The following is a 14,030-nucleotide window of genomic DNA, read 5'->3' on the forward strand; positions in this document are numbered from 1 at the left end:
TATTATTATTTTTTATATATTCATTTATTTAAAATTTCTAATTATATTTTTTTTTTGTTTTACAAGTTGGGAAATGTCTGGATGTTTGAAATATTAATTAAAAATATTTATTAGTAAAAACATAATTTTATATCAATAGCAACGGAAGTAACTTAAATAGTTTGGGTCAATAATTTGATAATAAAATAAATTAAATTTAATTATCAAAAATAGTTTTAAAATTACATCGAGTGAAACATTTTTTTAAATATTGCAAAAAATAATAATTTCTATAATAATTTGTAATATTTAAACAACACAAAAGCTTCATGAAATATTTAAATTTCCAAAAATTTTTTATTAAAATAAGCCAGTAGCTACGTTTTTTCAAAAAACATGGCTTTAATATAGAAATTTAGATTTTTAAGATTTTGAAACTAGTGAAAAAATTTACCAAATTTTTTTTCAAATAACCTTATGGCCACATTTTTGTGAAAAATGTGGCTACAAAGGGCTGACTGTCTGACAGCTGAACAAAAGGCACAGTTTTTAGTAGAAGTATGGCTTTGAGCCACTTTTTTTTTTTTTTTAAATCGTGGCTATATTTTTGCCATGATTGATATAGCCAAGCTTTCTTACAACCATTGGAAAAAAGCTTTGCCACATTTTAAAAACATGGCTGTTGAACAAGTAAAACCATGCCAACGTACTAGTTTGGTTGTAGTGACATCATGCCCAGTGATTCCCTCCTATTGAAGATCCTCCACTTGGCTGTTCTTTTCTACATGTATTCTATTCACTATCACCATCACTTTATAAAGATAGATGAACCCTTCATAAGCAATTTGGTATTCTTCCCCATAAAATTTAAAGGTTGGCATCAATGGTTGAATTAAATCTAACTCTACAAATCCTTGCAAAAGCTCCTTTGTATGATCCAGAGGTTAATCTATCAATTTTTAGTATAGTCCCCACCTTATCTCCTATCATTCTTATAAATTGCACATTATAAAGCTCCATTAGTAAATCTAAGACACAAATCCAAGTGGCCATCCTCCTTTGTGTTTCTACTTTCCAAGGATTAAAATTTAGCCTCTATTTTTGCACTAATAGGTAGTGTTCATCAATAATCCATGGCCCTTCTTGGTATGTATAATTAAGATCCTCCTTTATTGAGAAAGACACAATGAAGTATCTATTACTGAGAGGTAAAATCCGCATTGGTTCTCGTAATTGCCACATCCTTATAAGTCTAGGCCTAAAAATCATAGTAGAATATTCCTCCCTAACAACTTCACTAATAAAGAGTTTAGCCAAGGATGACACTGTAACATCATAAGTTTTTTAATTAGTAATTATCAGTGTTTTTAAGGGTAAATTGGTCAATTAAAATAAATTATTGATTAATGAGGTTTATGGGAGACTAGTAAAGTTTTTGGATCATTGGACAGCCTTAAAAGTTGGCTAGGTTGATGTTCGAGTGGGCCATGGCACAGAAGGAAGTTTAAATTTTAGTGTGGCTTTTTGTACCATGCGCCGTGGCTGGCGTGTCAATGCACCACGGTTTACTTGCAAAATCAACACTTATCAATTCACGAAAACAAACTGAAAACAGAAGAGGGAAAGAAGGAAAATGAGAGAGCGATAGAGAGGACCTCATGGTCTTCTAAGGCACAATACCTAGGCCACGTTATGAGTATTTGAAGCTTGAATCACTATTAAGTAAGTTCCACATTCCCTCTTCTCCCTCTTTTATGCAAAAATCTGGACTGATGAGGCAATGGGGGCTTTGTTCTTAGTTCTCTTGGGTTTAGGCCAAACCTATTAGTCTATTTAAGGTCTTGGAGAGTTAAATCAAGTTTCTAATCCTAAGTTTATGAGTTTTATGGTGACTAGGATTTTTTGTTGAGGGTTTGGATGAACCCTAGGTATAATCTAGAGGTTTTCAGACAATGTGAGGAATTGGCTAGTAATTTTGGTGTGTTGGAATGTTTAATAGGATGGTTAGAATGTTTGAGAATGGTTGGTGTTGTTAGAAAAGGAATTTGAGTGTTGTGAGTACTTAAAACCTAGTAAATTCGAAGTTATCCGTAGTGATAATTGATGATTATTACTTGATTGTGTAGATTGAGCATTCCTTGAGCTATATCATGTATATAAAACATGTGGAGCTAACGTTGAGTCACGGTAAACTTTTTGTATGACAAAGGGTTAAGGTAACCATATAGTTTATTATGTTTATTAACTATTATAACTGTGTAAAAGTAAATACAAAGTGATGAATTTGTTGTTTAAGAATTTTGTACATGATTTGATACTGAAAAATAATTTTAGCATGAACATTGATTTGTGAAATGGAATTCAAAAATTTATTGATTTCAATGAATATGTACACACACACACACATGATATGAAAGTAAGTGTTATGAAAATATGGATAAGCAGTGATAAGTATGAAAAGCATGATCATAAAGAGTGGGAGTTCACCTATGATATGTGGGGATGTGTGTGTGTGGAGATATGTGAGTGAAAAATCCATATGGTTGGGCTGGCACCATGGGACATTTAGTGCATCATTATATGAGACTGTTACTATAGGATATTTAAGCAATCTGGCAACTCTCTAGTATCTGTTAAGGCGTGGTTATGAGTCAATAATGCCTCTATCACAAGTGTGTGAAGAGGAAAAAATCATAATTCGTAGGTAGGTTAGATTACTTTGGCTGGGTATTTCTATCACCAAAAGTGTGTTCAAGTTAATAAGTGATTGATCTAAGAGAGCCTATAGTTTCATGTCGGGGAGCATTGAAGGTTCTGTAGTTAGATAATCATACTAGTATGGAATTGTTATGAAAAGATAAATCTATCTCATAATTTGATATACGTGAGATTACCTTAGTTTTAATACTTTAACATGGTTATTTATAGTAATAATCATTTGATGAACTATATTAGTTATTGAGATGTTTAGCTCATCTCGTGGTTATATTTTACAGGTGAGGGCTCTTGTAGGGGGCAAGGAGAAGGAAGGGGCATCTGAAGAGTGATGAGCATAATCGTATAGCTCTTCCCCTTTTTCTTTTGGGTTTGTAATGAATATCATCAATATACAATGCCAACTTAGGAACATGACATTATTTTAGGATATCACTTATATGAATTTTTGATAAATGTGCGTATCTTGGTCTAAGGTTGATGCTGTGTGTGCTTGGCCAAGTTACAAGTATAAATGATTTAATTGAAGTGATTTATATGCCAAAATGACTAAGTTAATATGTGTGTTAAATTTCATACACCCTTTAATGTTATTGTCAGGTAGGGGTTTGGCGGTCATTTTGAGTGTGATTGTTTATTTTTGTGATATGAATGAATTTTCATGTAATGTGTGGTCCATTTGAAGTGGTCAATGTATCTCTAGAGCTAATGGCATTTGACATTGTGAGTCAGACACCTTTGTGTGTGTGTGTGTTGAAGTAGAAACAAACCATTTTGAATTCAGGTATCTATTATTTAAATGGATGATAGTTCAAGTGTGAGACTAGTGCCATTAGCTAGAGGGCTTGAAGAACTTCATGTGGATATTTGAATCGCTTAAATTGGACATCGAATGGTGAAACGGCGTACTCCAAAAGTTTGGAGAACTATCATGACAGCAATCTGCTATCATGACAATAGATGTGAGCCACAGCATATGGTAGTTGCATTACAGCGCAAGTGGCCTTTGAGGGACTCATCCCTTTGTGCCATCCACTGTGGCGGACAGGCTAGATTTTTGAAAAAAAAATGGCTTGTTTTAGCCTATTTTAAAGTAGTTTGATTTTCATGCTTCTGTATTTGTTTTTAATTGATTTTGAACTGTGGTTTGAGCTCAAATAATAATATTTTAAGAAGGGTTTTCTTGGGATCTCATTGTTTTAAACTAATTATCTTTTAAATTATTGGTTTGTGATAACTTTTACTTGAGATTTTCTTTAATTCTAGTTACAACAACGACGTGTATGAGTGTTATCCTGGTAATATCAAGGCGGACATTATAATTTAGTATCAGTTTCAATTGTTTCGAGACTGGTATGTGTGATTGTTATGTTGGATTATATTATTGTTGCATTCATGTTTAGAAGTTGGCATATATATTCATTACACTTACCTTCTCTTTGCATAGTTAAATCATTTAACGCTTATTCTTGTTGTGGTTACTTCCATTCTTAGGAGAAGAGAGAGGATGGCAAGAAGAACAACCGCTAGAACAGCTATAGGTGATAACCTATCTAATACATATGTGGTACCAAAGACCAATAAGCTACCACCAGAGAATCACATTTTGATTGGTTAGAACTTGTAACAATTGAGGAATGAGCCACAGGATAATAAGGCCTTGCTATTAGAGATAAGGAACTTAATGCAAGAAATATGTAATTAGGTGCGAGGTCAAGGTGTATTGAGGAATGATAGAGCAAAATGTGATAGTAGAATAATAGAAAATGAAGAAGAGATGTATGAGCAAGAGAATGAAGCACATGATGAGAGCACACCTAAGCAATCGAGAGTTATGGATGGCAGTGGTTCACAAAATTCCATGGATCGAGCATGGAAGAGTTTCTCATGGTTTCATCCATCTACCTTTGATGGAACAATGAAAAAGGGTGAAGTCGAAGAGTGGATTGAGAGAATTAAAATAATCTTTGAGATTGTGCCATGTTCAAAGGAGCAGAAGGTGACTTTAGCCTCTGTATTGTTTGTAAAAGAGGTTAAACATTAGTGGAAGTTAGTGAGATCGACGGGTAGAGTTAAGTAGATGTGGGATGAATTTAAAGTGAGGTTTTTTAACTTCTACTTCCTAATGGCCTTTAGAGTAGAGAAAGAAGTCGAGTTTCACAAATTTAAGCAAGGAAATTTTAATAAAGAAGCTTTTATCACTAAATTCAATCAATTGTCAAAGTACTCTACCTATCTCATAGGAAATGATAACTCAAAATGGAAGGCAGAGATGCTACTTGAAAAGATGAGGCCTGAGTACTGACAACAGTTGGCCTTGTTTGAGATTACATCTTATGATGAGATGTGAAATAAGCTAAGAATAGCTGCGAAAAGGGCAGAGAGGAAAAGATTAAGGAGAGAAGGGATAGTTAAGGCAGATTCTTACAATCGCTTAGCCCTACTAGTGGAGTTAGTAAGAGGTCTGGTTTTAGCTCTGATAGTTCTAGGAGCTTTAGGAAGAAGAAGAGTTTTCAGAGGGGACCATAGTCCTAAGGCTCTTTCCAGAGGATCAGTGGGTCAAAGAATGGTGCTAGTAATGCACAGTCAACTCAACTGGCTTCTACAGTACCTGTATCGATCTTAACACGGCTAAAACCCCTTAGTGCTTGAAATGTCGGAGATACCATGTGGGAAAGTGTTGGGCTTGCTTTAAGTGTAGCAAGATAGGGCACATAGCCAAATATTGTGAAGAGGGCAAAGTGGGTACCATAGAACAGAGATCGACTATTCTTAAGAGGGTATTTGCGTTGTCCTAGGAGGAGGCAGGTGCGTCCCCAATTTGATTAAAGGTAAAATCTCTTTGCACAAATGTGATATAGATGCCTTATTTGATTCGGGTGCTACCCATTCTTACATTTCTAATGACTGTGTGTTAAGGTTGAAATTTCCTATGCATACCTTACCATATGTGATTAATATGTCAATGTCGGTGAGAATTTCTATAAGAACTGATCGCACTTGTTTGGGTGTTGATTTGAGATTTGAGAATAGATCAACCACCATTGATTTAATTTGTCTACCCATGATTAGGATTGACGTAATAGTTGGTATGAAATGGTTGTCGGCAAATAATGCAACACTAGATTGTGCAAGAAAGATAATATCCTTGCCAATATACATTGCACCTACAGTGAAACCGAGTCAGTCAAGATTCTTGTCTATAATGCAAGCAGAAAAGTGCATTCAATAGGGTTGTTAGGTATATATGGTGTTCTTTTCTGTTCATGTTGCTTATGACGAAGGAATCGAGAGAATCAGAGTGGTAAACAAATTTTCAAAAGTATTCTCAAAAGAAGTGTCTGGATTGCCGCCTGAGTGAGAGGTAGAATTTTCTATTGACCTTGTGCCTAGAACAAAACTCATATCAAAAGCTCCATATCAGATGTCTCCATCTAAGTTGGTAAAGCTAAAGAAACAACTGGAGGAATTGCTAGAGAAAAGTTTCATAAGGTTGAATATATCTCCATGGGGATCATTGGTGTTATTTGTGAAGAAGAAGGATGGTAGTATGAGGCTTTGTATTGACTACAGATAGTTGAATAAGTTGACAGTCAAGAACAAGTATCTATTGCCCAAGATTGATGACTTACTAAATTAGCTGGTTGGAGCTGCAGTATTCTTTAAGATTAACCTGTGATCTAGCTATCATCAATTGGGAGTCAGGGTTGAAGATGTGCTAAAGATTGCCTTTCTCACCAAATATAGCCACTATGAGTTTCTAGTGATGCCATTTGAATTGACAAATGCTCCAACGATGTTTATGGACTTCATGAATAAAATATTCCATCCATATCTTGGTAAGTTCGTGGTGATGTTCATTAATGATAGTCTAATTTACTCAAGAGATGAGGAGGAACATTTGAAGCATCTCCGTATTGTCCTGTAACTTTTAAATGATAATAAGTTGTATGCCAAACTCAGTAAATATGAGTTTTGGCTGAGGAAAGTGAGATTCCTTAGTCACTTGGTGTTAGCAGAAGGGATTATTGTAGATCCACACAAGGTCGATTCTATTTTAAAATAGGAACTGCCTACCTCTATGAGAGAGATTAGAAGTTTCTTGAGATTAACAGGCTACTATCGACAATTCGTTCAGGGATTTTCACATATTGTGTCTCCATTGACTAAGTTGACTTGAAAGGATTAGTCGTACGTGTAGACCAATAAATGTGAACTAACATTTTAAGAGTTGAAGAGGAAACTAACGTCTACACTAATACTGATTATTCCTAATGCTCGATTACCGTATGTGGTTTATATGGATGCATCGTTGAAAGGTTTAAGGTGCGTTTTAATGCAAGATGAGCGAGTTGTTGCTTATGCCTCAAGAAAATTGTGACCATATAAGGAAAATTACCTAACTCATGATCTGGAGTTAGCAACAGTGGTTTTTGTCTTGAAAATTTAGCAACACTATCTCTATGGGTTTGTGTTTGAAGTATTATAATGACTACAAGAGTTTGAAGCACTTAGTGGATCAGAAGGAACTATGCATAAGACAACGTAGGTGAATGGAATTCCTCAAGGACTACAACTTTGAGATCAAGTATCATTTAGGTAAAGCCAATATAGTAGCCGACGTGCTAAGTAGGAAAATGATGCATGTCGCTCGCATGATGATCCAAGAGTATCGACTAGTTGAGACTTTCCTGGATACTCAAAGGAAACCACCTCAGATGATATTCTACAATGTATACTTTACGGTCATAACTAATGAATTTTGAAAAGAGTTGTGAACTGCTTAGTTTGAGGATGAATATTTATTGAGAATCCATGAGGATATTGAAGAGAGAAGACCCATATAATTTAGATCCAATGATGATGGATATGTGACTCATCGGGATTAGATTTGCATATCGAGTGATGAGGAGATAAGGAAGATGATCCTAGAGGAAGCGCACTGTAGTGAGTATATTCACCCTGGTTTCACCAAGATGTGTCAGGATATGAAACAAATGTGGTGGTAGCTAGGAATGAAGAAAGATGTCATAAAGTTTGCGGCTAGGTGTCTGATGTGCTAAAAAGTCAAGATTGAGCACTAAAGGCTTGGTGGTGTCTTGAAACCATTAGAGATTCCAAAGTAGAGATGGGATAGTATATTAATGGATTTCATCACTGGATTGCCTAGAACTCAAGCGGGCTATGATGCAATATGGGTAATTATGGATCAATTGATGAAATTAGCGTACTTCTTAATAGTGAAGACGACATATTTACTTAAGAAGTATGCCGAGGCATATGTGAATGAGATTGTGAGACTTCATAAGGTGTTGAAAGACATTGTCTTTGACCATGATCTGAGGTTCACATCAAACTTTTGGCAAGTATTACAGAGAGCAATGGGCACTAAGTTAAGATTTAGTGTGGCCTATCATCCACAGACAAACAGCTAGACTGAGAGGACTATCCAAATGCTCGAGGATATGTTGCGAGCTTATGCCTTAGAGTTTAGAGGCAGCTGGGATATACACCTATCGCTAGTGGAGTTCACTTATAATAATAGTTTTCATTCTAGTATTGGAGTAGCTCCATATGAAGCATTATATGGAAGAAGATGTCGATTGCCTCTATGTTGGATAGAATAGAGCGAGAGGGTTTGGATTTGGCAAATTAAACCATCTAGAAGATCCAATTAATCAAGCAAAAGTTGTTGACACCTCAAAGTCAACAAAAGAGCTATGTAGATTGGTGTAGAAGACCGTTGGAATTTTTGGTGGGTGATCATGTGTTTTTGAAGGTCATGCTAATGACTGGCGTTAGAAAATCGATAAAGGCTAAGAAATTGACTCCCAAGTTTATTAGTCCCTTTAAGATTTTGTAAAAGTTAGGACTTGTTGCCTATCAGATTGCCTTATGTCAAGTTTATCAGGTGTTCATGATGTGTTCCATGTGAGTTAGCTCAAGAAGTATCAATCATATCCTCCTCATGTTATTGAACTAAAAGAGGTGGAACTTCAGGAAAACTTGATTTATCCAGCTGAACTAGAATGGATTGTGGATGTGAAAGATCGACAATTAAGGAACAAGATTATTCGATTGGTTAAGGTCTTTAGGAAAGGTATGACTTTCAATGATGCGACTTGGGAGACTGAGGACAAAATGAGGCAATTATATTCTCAATTATTTCTATAGTGTGTTTGTGCGAGATTCTAAATTTTGAGGGCAAAATTCCTAAAAGGATGGAAGAATTGTAATATCTTAAGTTTCCCAATTAGTAATTATCAGTATTTTCAAGGGTAAATTGATCAATTAAAATGAAGTATTGATTAATGAGGTTTATGGGAGACTAATATAGTTTTTGAATCCTTGGACAGTCTTAGAAGAGGGCTAGGTTGATGTTCAAGTGGGCCATGGTATGGAAAGGAGTTTAAATTTTAGTGTGGCTTTTTGTGCCATATGCCGCGTCGGGCATGTCAATGCACCACAGCGCACCTACAAAATCAGCACATATCAGTTTGTGAAAATAGATCAAAAATAGAAAAAAGAAAGAAGGAAAACTAGAGAGCGACGTTGGGAGCATTTAGAGCTTGAATCACAATTGGATAAGTTCCACATTCCTTCTTCTCCCTCTTTTATGCAAAAAACTAGATTGGTAAGGCAATGGGGGCTTTGATCTCGGTACCCTTAGGTTTCGAACAAACTCATTGGTCCATTTAAGGTCTTAGGGAGTAAAATCAAGCTTCTAATCCTAAGTTTATAATTTTTATGGTGATTGAAAATTTTTGTTGAGGGTTTGGATGAATCTTAGGTATAATCTAGAGGTTTTGAGACAATGTGGGGAATTGGCTAGTAATTTTGATATGTTGGGATGTTTAATAGGATGGTTAGAGTATTTGAGAATGGTTGGTTATCGCACCCGAAAATGCGACGCGAACGGCGTGAGAGTGGAGGTTCTGGCCTTCAGAAAGAAGACCGAAGAAATGGGAATTGCCACCAAAATTTTAAGAGGATAAGGGTGGTCTGTAAAAATAAAAAATAGGTTCGAGAGTCAATTAAGTGTGGGAAAAGTGTTAGGCACCCCACAACACCCGTTCGTAAGAACGGTTACTTGAAATTTACTGTGCTATATAAATATGGTTTTAAAATTATTTTAATTATTCCTTTTATATTCATGTGTTTGATAAAAAAAATGATAATAATTGAGTGAGCAATATTTATTTATTTATGAGAGAGGACTTGACTCAGAATCCAACTCTAAGGCCTACGTACCTTGTGATAGGGATTAAAGTCCACGTAGTTTGAGCTTATAAGTTTGTTGGTGAAAATATTTTTTTGAAGAGAAATTAACTAGAAATAATTCACCATTTTGCAAATAAAATAATTTTTAAAAATTTTGATATGTGTGTTTTAATTGCAAAAAGTGATTTAATTTCAATTATTTTCTCTATTTTTTAAATTTTTGGAATAAGAGTTTAAATTATTTTTTTGAAAATAAAAGAGTTTAAAATTATTTTTTTATTTTTTATTTTTTATGATGGGAATTTAATCACAATACCTGCAAAGCCTTATTGGCTCATACGATAATACAATTATTCTATATATCTACGGAGATTTCAAAATCTCACACAATAAAAGAATTTAGCAACTTTATTTATTTATTTATATTCTTATGTATATTTTTTAAGTATTAATAATAGTTTTTTAAGCATATATGTACATATATTTTTTTAAAAGACTCTTAATTATTATACCTGTAAAGTTTTATTGACTTTTATGGTAATATGATTATTTTAAATATCTGTCAATATTCAAAATCTTCACACAATAAATGATTAAGTAATATATATATTTTAAATATATTTTAATGCATAATTGTACAATTTATATTTTTAAATATAGAAATCTTAATCGCTATATCTGCGAAGTTTTATTAACTTTCATGATAAGATGATTATTTTAGAGGTCTATAGACATTCAAAAATCTCATATGATCAAAAGATTTAATACATTAATTTAATTAATTAATTTTATTATTAAAAAAATTTATAATTTTATTTACCAAATTTATTTGTTTATTTACCATATAAATTGAGAATCACGAAATCTGCAAGAATTTATTATTTCACCCGATAATGTACTTAACTTAAATATCTACAAAGAGTCTTGAAATCTTACATGAGATATAAATATTTTATTATTTTAAATTAAAAAAAGAATTAATTTTAATGATGGGCCTTTGAAACTCATATTATCATATACAAAATTAATCCTCATATCTGTGAAATCTTATTGATTTTCACAATATAAAATTATCCAAAATATCTACAGAGATTCAAAGTTTCTCACAATAAAAGGATTAAATAATATTCACTTTAAATATATTTTAATGTGTAATTATATAACACATATTTTTAAATATAGAAATCTTAATCGTCATACTTGCAAAGCCTTATTGACTCACACGGTAGTACGATTATCTTAAAGGTCTATAAAGTTTTAAAAAAATCTCACGTGACCAAAATATCTAATTAGAAAATATAATTATAATTTGAATTTATTAATTTAATTAATTAATATTATAAAAAATGTTTATTACTTTATTTACAACAATTTGTTTATGTATTTACCATACAAATTGTGAATCATGATAACTGTGAGGATTTATTATCCTACACGATAAAGTAATTAATTTAATTCTCTATAAAGATTATTGAAATATCACGTGAGACTCAAATATTTATTATATTAGATTATAAAAAGAGAATTAATTTTAATGGTAGGCCATTGGGATCCATTTTTAATATATATATATATATATATATATAAAAGTTAGATTTTCATACCTGTGAAATCTTATTAATTTACACGATAGATGATCATTTTAAGAGCCTATGGAGATTTTAAATTTCTCTTGCGATATTGGTTATTTAAGAATATCCCTTTTTTGTTGTCTATCATTCAAAAATTATTGTATTTCACTCTACAAATGAATTTTAAGAATGATAATTTAAAGTTTTATATATCAAATTACACATGTAGAGAAACATGAATATAAAAATTCAGCTCAAAAATGCCTCTGTGTAGGAAGAGAAAAATTGACCAATTAAGATGTAAGCTGTAATGAACCAATAGCGGAAAAATAAAAGCCAGTATATTTGACTATGTAAATGGGCTCCAAAAATCATGAAAATTATAAAGATTAAACTAAACAGGAAAAGGAATATCTATACAAAATATCAAGTACCATGCAAATGCATATATAAAAAAAATCAACAAAGTGGCTGTATTTCAGTGGTAAAATTAAAGTAAAGAATCTCAAGACAATACTTGATATTAACGCACATCAACACATTTTCAAACTTCCCATGTTCACATACGATCTTAAGGTGATACATGAAGAGCCATTCAATCTTGAATTTTCAGTAAACAAAAGGAAGGAAGAGCAATATAAGTTGGCTTACCAGGCATTATTAAGACATTGTGTTCAAGCATTGCATTGAGAGGAAACCACACCTTTAAGCTTTCCTATAGTAAATGCTCCAGAGAATATCAGTTCCATGACTGCACCATTATCCCATGCTCTGTTTTTCTGCATTTTCATTTCTCTCCCACTGTGCTCCATTTTCTCATTCGTTCCCAGCTCTCTCCTTCCTCTAGTTTTCCTCTTCTTTTTTTTGGGTTTTTTTCCTTCTCCCACTCTCAATCTCTTTTTTTTCTAGAAAGCACTCCCTCTCAGACTCTCGGTCGTCTCCGGTCTCTGTTTAGACCCCCTACAACATTCGAAGCAAAATGACAGGTCCTCCCTCCGTTTTCTTCCGGTTTGAGTGGTGTGACTATGCTCTATTTTTTCTTCTTCTATTTTTACTGCTGCTCTCTCTCCCATCGGCCTCTCTTCTTTCTCCAACTTATTCTCCATCACCAACTCCCTCATTCCCACTCTCTCGGTCTCCTCTTCTACGTGCATCTCCCCTCTTTTTCTGCCTGTGTGCGTGTGGTCTCCATACTCTATTTTTCTCTCTTCTATCATGTCTCTCTTCTGTCACATCTCCCTCCACTTGACTGTCTTTCTGGTTGAGTCTACTGTCCTTTCTTTTCTACTTGCGTGGCCGAGTCCTCTCCCCCTTTCTTTATACATGCATTTTCAGAGATAAAGCCTTGCGCATGCATATGCGTGTGTCTCTCTTCTGCTCCTTTGCGTCTCTAACTTAATTTTTTTCTCTGCTCCCTGCTTCTGCTATGTGCCATCTGCATCTCTGTGTTCTCTATTTCACCTTAGCGTCTGCTCTTCTTCTGCTGTGTGCCGTCTACGTCTGCTTCACGTGTGTGTGTTTTGCTGTGTAAAGCTTCCTTTCTGCTCATTTGCTGTTTCTATACTGAAGGACCAGAACTAATAGTAGCATTTAACCTTCAATTTATATATAGTAGCATTTAACCTTCAATTTACATATATATATATATATATATATATAACCACAATTTTTATTTTTATTTTTTGTATTTATTTATTTTTAAATAATCCTTAAAGGATTAAATTTTCATTTTTTTTATATTTATTATATTTTAATTGTTTTAATGAGCTAAAGAAATAAAATCCTAATCAGCAGAATATAACATTAAACCTATTAATTAAAATATTTTTTTATTTTGAAAATATAATCCTAAAAAGGATTAAATTTTACTTTTGTATTTTTATATTTTTTTTGGTTGAATTCATTATTATTTTTATTAAATTTAAAAATACTCAGACAAAATATAGTGTTCACATTGGTGGTGTTAGAAAAAAAATTTGATTGTTATGAGTTATTCAGAATGATAATTGACGATTGTCATTTGATTGTGTAAATTGAGCGTTCCTCGAGTTACATCGTGTGTATAGAATGTGTGGAGCTAATGTTGAGCCAATGTAAACCTTTTGTGTGATAAAGGGTCAAAGTAACCACATAGTTTATTATGTTTATTAATTATTATAATTGTATAGAAGTAAATACAAAGTGATGAATTTGTTGTTTAAAAATTTTGTACATGATTTGATATTGAAAAATGATTTTAGCATGAACATTGGTTTGTGAAATGGAATTCAAAAAGTCATTGATTTCAAGAGATATGTACACACACACATCTATATGATATGAAAGTAAATACTATGGAAATGTGGAGTAGTGATAAGTATAAAAAGCATGATCATAGAGAGTGGGAGTTCACTCGATATATGTGGGGATGTGTGTGTGGAGATATGTGAGTAAAAAATTTATATAGTCAAGCTAACACCATGGGACATCCGGTGCAGCATTATTTGGGACTATTATTATAGGACATCTGGGCAATCTGGCAACTCCTTAATACCTGTTAAGGTG

General features: G+C 33.2%; 1 long non-coding RNA gene across 1 annotated transcript; it reads left to right on the forward strand.

Moving 5' to 3' along the window:
* The first annotated feature begins 317 nt into the window (after positions 1-317).
* Positions 318-9,824, forward strand: LOC129292661 (uncharacterized). The gene is made up of 3 exons (XR_008588928.1): positions 318-2,195; positions 2,976-3,037; positions 4,189-9,824. It is a non-coding gene; the product is annotated as an uncharacterized LOC129292661 (long non-coding RNA).
* Positions 9,825-14,030: the final 4,206 nt, after the last annotated feature.

Source organism: Prosopis cineraria, unplaced genomic scaffold (assembly GCF_029017545.1).
Source record: "Prosopis cineraria cultivar Desert tree isolate PC_DT_omini unplaced genomic scaffold, ASM2901754v1 PC14, whole genome shotgun sequence".
NCBI lineage: Eukaryota > Viridiplantae > Streptophyta > Magnoliopsida > Fabales > Fabaceae > Prosopis > Prosopis cineraria.